This window comes from Dendrobium catenatum, unplaced genomic scaffold, assembly GCF_001605985.2.
Source record: "Dendrobium catenatum unplaced genomic scaffold, ASM160598v2 fragScaff_scaffold_390, whole genome shotgun sequence".
NCBI classification, from domain to species: domain Eukaryota; kingdom Viridiplantae; phylum Streptophyta; class Magnoliopsida; order Asparagales; family Orchidaceae; genus Dendrobium; species Dendrobium catenatum.
In genome coordinates this window covers 3,667,861-3,673,860 of record NW_021318852.1, presented here as the reverse complement: position 1 = coordinate 3,673,860, position 6,000 = coordinate 3,667,861, and positions in this window count along the sequence as shown.

Sequence of the window (6,000 nt, the reverse complement as noted above, 5' to 3'; positions counted from 1 at the left end):
TTTTAAATACATGAAATTATATTTAAAAAATAATAAAATATATAAGGTTGTCGTGTCGGACACGTATGCTCAATTTGTATTTAATATTTTTTAATCGGACGTGTTAGAGGCATGTCGGACACTATAAGTTTCTTTGAGAAGAAATGTCGGTGTATCATGAGAAAGAGAGAGAGAGGGAGAGACAGATAACTCGTGCTTACACAAATATCAAATGAAAACAAATAAAACAAAAAAGTAGAAGAAAATTTTGCGAGGAGAGAGAAAGAATTTGTAAATAATCCCTTTTTTATTTTCATTTCTTTCCATCAATTTGCCATTTGAAATATATGTAAAGAGTAAAGACTACGAATATCTACTCCATTCGCTTTTTATTGATTTTTTTTTTCTTTTTTTAATGCGGAGATGGTGAGATCAGGACAGGTACTATTGCAACGCAGGGAGTAAAGAAGATGCCTCAATGGGACTTCGAAAATTTAATTGCATTAATATTTCATTTGCTAAGCTCATAAAACTTGATCATCTAATAAATTTTTGTTTTATTTGAGAAAATTTTTTTTATTATTTTTTTAAATAGTTTCGTAATACAAAAATTTCTTAGCATAAAGATAATAAGAATCTATTTGAGAATTTTATAATTATTATTGTATTCATATTTCATTTCCATAATTATTTTTTTCTTAAATGCTGATGGTTTCATCGGGAGATACTAAGGGTTTATTTGAAACATTTTTTTTATTATTTTAATTTTTAAATTACAATCAAAATTCTATTTGGTTATTATTTTCTCACTGTTTTTAAGAAATTTATGCTCTTTTTTTAATTTTAAAATAGGCTAATAATTAACATCATAAAATTATTTTTATTTTCTAACATATTTAATGAATAGTTATTTTTTTTATTTTATGAAAACTAATGGATCTCCGATCTCAATCTGCAAGTAAATTTTTTATTCAAGAAAATAGATAACGCGTGTTCTTGGTTTAAAGGTAATATAAAGAACTAGACATAAAATAACACTAAAGAAGAATTACGTAGCTATCTTTTAGCTCATAAGTTCACGACTCCACGTTAGAAATTTTGTCACTTCTCTGCTAGCTATAAATTCAAATTTACATATGGGATTTTTGTGAAATTATCCTGCAAAAGATATTTTTAGAATTTTTGTTATGCGGTTGATTAATTTGTTTCCATAATCCCGAGCAGCAGCGTAATTTAGGATTTATTTGCGATAACTTTCTTGCTATTTTGTTTTTCAAATAGTAATCGAAGTTTCATCGGTTACTATTGTATTGTTGTTTTATTACTATTTTTCAAGCATCTTTGTGGTGGAAAGTTGTGTTTCGATACCTGAGTAGCTAATCTATTTTTCAACCAAGTTAATAAAACGTTGTAGTCATCTCAAACAAACTCTTAGGTTTCATTTGGGACGGCTTTCTTCCTACTTCTTAAGACAACATTTTAGTACAAAAATTAAAATTTTGTGTTAAAAATCTGCTTCAAGAAGCAATAAAAAAGCATTCCCAAACAAAGCTTTATTATGACAGCTTTTAGATAATTTAGATGTCTAAGGCTTCGTTTAGGACTGCTTTCTTAGTGCTTCTTAAAGCAGCTTTTTAGTTAAAAATTTTAAATTTTTATCCTAAAAAGCTATTTTAAGAAGAAATAAGAAAGTCATCCCGAACGAAACCTAAATCTAAGATTGGCAAGAATGCTATATGTTGATACAAATTGAAATTGTATTTGATTAACATGAGAATATTTGGTTTCAATAAGCTTAAAACTATTTGGAAAAGTTGAAAGGAAAAAATATTATAGGATACCATAATTATACATAATTCTACTGAACTTAGGCTAATAATGTTTAGGCAGGACTTAATTACCATGCTATGAAAATTTCAATATGGTTATTTATAGAAAAGCAAAAAATATTTGAGGTATATCATCAGCATTTTATTGAGCTATGAAAAAAAATTTTATTTTATGCTATGGCTTGTATTATTAAGTATTTATCAATTATTATTACACACAAAATGCTGATTTGTGTAAGAAAATAATGTAGGACTTAGGCAATGGCTTGTTTTGAAAAAAAGTTGTACAAATTTAATTTGCCAAGTCAATTAAAGTACCCATATTAAATAAAATATGTTCTAGAACTTTCTTAAGATGTAATATTTTGGTACGAAGCACTATCATTTCTTAGTTATTTTTATAAGGACTTCTTCAAAATTTGAAAATATTATATAGCTCAATTTTAAATTTATAGCTATCAGTCTTAGACTATATTTTGATAAAAGACCTACTGAAGAGGAAGAGACTGAGAATATGATGCATTATAAATAAAATGTAAAAAGAAAGAAAAAACATAACTTAAAAGATAATAATATTTATATTATTTGACTTGAACCAAGCATTCATCCATGAGAGATAAAAGACAATATAATCTACTTAAAATATGAAAATTATAAATGCAATGCACACAATAAAAGAATTCATCAGCACATTTCAAATCTTATGCATGTAACCCTAGTTTAAAAATTTCCTCATATAGCTAACAAAGACTTATCCATCTCCAACGACCAAATATACTGATGAGATCAAGGATATAATGTATTGAGTTTATAAATAAAAATTCTACCTATTGATGTAATATTATGACAAAAATTGAATTTTCTTTATGCCCATCTCCAAGCTAAGTACTTTAAGATCCTAAATCATTAAAAGGTATAGCATTATGCATCAAAATACTTAAGAGAGACATCCAACGAGTTTTTATTATGCATTATGTTGAATAGGGGCAAATCCAGCCTCACTTTTGAGGGTGGGCAAAATAGGGTTGTGAAATGCATAATCTTATATATGAAATAGAAAATGAAAATTTTTCTTAAAATTTGGGTTACTAAATTTATTAAATGAGGAAAAAAATAGTTAAAATGTTTATTTTTCTAAGGAAAAAAAAAAAAAGATTTTAGGGTAAGCAATTGTCCACCCTGAGCTCTTTCTGGTTTCACCCCTAATGATGAATTTATTAATACTAAAACTATGCCTACCATAAAATCTTTGCGCCCTACGAAGTGGTTATCTTATCATATTGAATATAATAATTGTATAAAAAAAACTATGATAGACTATATAATGAAAATATGATCCACGTGATCATTTAAACTCTCCACGTCATTGCATGCATGAATATGTTTGAAAACTTTCTTTTTGATAGGAAGTCATTTTCTTACTTAAGATATGACGTTCTAACACAACCACAAACGGGAAGACTTTTATAAAAGATTATGGAATCAACAAAAAAATTGGCTCTCCAAAACCTGAAATCATCTTACATTTTAATCTCAAGCTTTAAAATCATCAATCTTATAATTACCTCTAATGCTAATCTATTTTATAGAGGGCATCAAAATACTTAAAGCATAAGCACCAACAAAATCAAGTATAATATAGTATAAATAAAACACAACAAAAAAACGAAAAAATTATAATACATAAGTTACCAAGATTTCTATGGTTTAGCTTCATCTAATCTTATGTACATGATTTAGAAGAAATGATCCAATCCAACATCAAGGATATAATTTCTTCTTGTTTTCTCTTATCATTCTAATTTGATCCTACATACAATCAATCATGAAAAAAAGGGTGGAAAAACACTTAGTTTCTTCTTTAGGTTGTAGTTGAAGAGTGCAAACCTGATGATGGAAAGGATGGCTAGCCATGGAGTCTTTCCAAGGAATCAAAAGCATTGAGAGTTGGCTCTTGATAATATTAGTGTTCATTGTCAAAATTTATCACCCCCATAAGTAAGAAGGTTTTGATCATAGTTGGTGCTCATGATGAATAGTTATGTTAGAGCTTTTATAAGAAAACCGTGATATCCTCAATTAATAGGAATCTTCGATAATTTCTTGCATAATAGAGAGGTTGATGTGTCACCTAGTATATAAGAAGGCGATCACAGGTATCTTATTAATATAGTCAATTGAAGGCTTTCACCCATTGATGTCTCTAGCTCTAGAATGATTAAGGGGCTTATCGGATAGCCAAAAATCCAATAAACATAGGAGACACTAGGAAATCCTATATTGGATAATTCACTCTTCAAACTACTTATAAGCAACACTTAGTGTATAGCTTAACCATCACCCAATGTAGAATTTTCCGACCTATGAGTCCTACTAGTTAAGGAGGGTTATACACAAGTCATGATAGCAAAGGAACTCATAAATCTCAAACTTCCACTACCAAAAAATAGGGTTTTCGCATCATAAAATTCCACTTTTCCCGGCGGTTATACCCACTACAATTTAATTTGCAGCGGTCGGCGAACCGCTGCATAGCCGCTGTTTTTGCCATCCGCTGCAACGGCTTTCTGCAGCGGTTTAAAGACCGACGGGGTAGCGTTTATTTCTAGCAATTTATTGCAGCGGTCTTAACCGCTACAAATATACAGAATTATGGCGGTTTTAACCGCGAGAAAGGCTAGCGAAATCGACCTTATAACCGATTTGCGGCGGTTTTCTGGGATCTAGTGGCGGTTATAACCGCCACTAATGTCCAGAATTTTTTTTTTTAAATTGTGAAACCTTGCCATTTACCCTACAGTACTACACCTGCAACAAATAACAAATAAATTAAACCACACCCTACACCTGCAGCAAACAACAAATAGACCACAAATCATGACATAGGGATTCTTTCATGGATCCAAATAGAAATTCATATACATATTCTAAGTCACAAATCATATCATCTCTAAATTTCTTATAGATAATGTGGTGTCTACATTCCCCTATTTAAAACATTATCTTTTCATGAACTCAATATTTCATACCAAGCCCTAAAGGCTTGCTATAATCCATACAAAATTTTCTTAAGTTTAAATATATGGTCATAATGTAGATGATCTACAAAACTTGATGTTTTATATATAGTTTCTTTATCCCACAATCTTACATTCAGCAACGTTAATACACCTTGAGATATTAGATGCATAACCTTTGGGCATTTTCATATTTTTCAAAACTTGACAAAACATCAGTTTCTCTTTTTTTGACATTGTGAAGCAGGTTGGTGGCAATAAATATGAACCATCTTCAAGAATTTGTGGATGCAGCTCGGCTTTAATTCCAATGTCAACTAAATCTTGGCGTGCTTGCAAGTTATCTTTAGATTTATCAAGATCAAGTAAAGTGCCAATGAAATTATCACATACGTTTTTTTCAATATGCATGACATCAAGATTGTGTGGTAGTAAATTATACTCCCAATAAGGTAGCTCAAAGAAAATTGATTTTTTCTTCCAAATATGATGCTCACTGAATTCTACTGTACGCCCTCTTTTCAAGCTTCTAGATTTGCCCAAATCAAACTGAACATTTTGTAATTTTTGTAAAATATCACTACCAGTATTCCTTCTAGGTGCTTTACGGATCTCTTCTGTATTGTCAAAGTACTGTTTCTGTCGACGGAATAAGTGATTTTCTGGTAGCCAACGACGATGACCCATATATGAGAATTTCTTTCCCTTATATAACCATAAAGACTCTGTATTTTCGGCACAACAAGGACAAGCAAATCTACCTTTAGTGCTCCAACCAGAAAGCATACCATAAGCCGGAAAATCATTGATCGTCCACATTAATGCAGCTCGTAAGTTAAAAGATTGTCCAGATGCTGCATCGTAAGAAATGACTCCATGCCATAGTTCAGACAACTCATTTATTAGTGGTTGGAGATAGATATCTATATTATTTCTTGGACTCTTCTCCCCTGGTATAATAGTAGATAGAATGAAAGACGTTTGTTTCATTTCAATCCACGGAGGCATGTTGTAAGGAACCAAAAGTATGGGCCAAATGCTGTATGTACTACTCATAATCTTAAATGGATTAAAACCATCACTGGCTAAAGCGAGACGAACATTACGTGGATCTGAAGCAAAATCAGGATATCGAGAGTCAAAGGATTTCCAAGCTTCTCCATCAGCTGGATGTC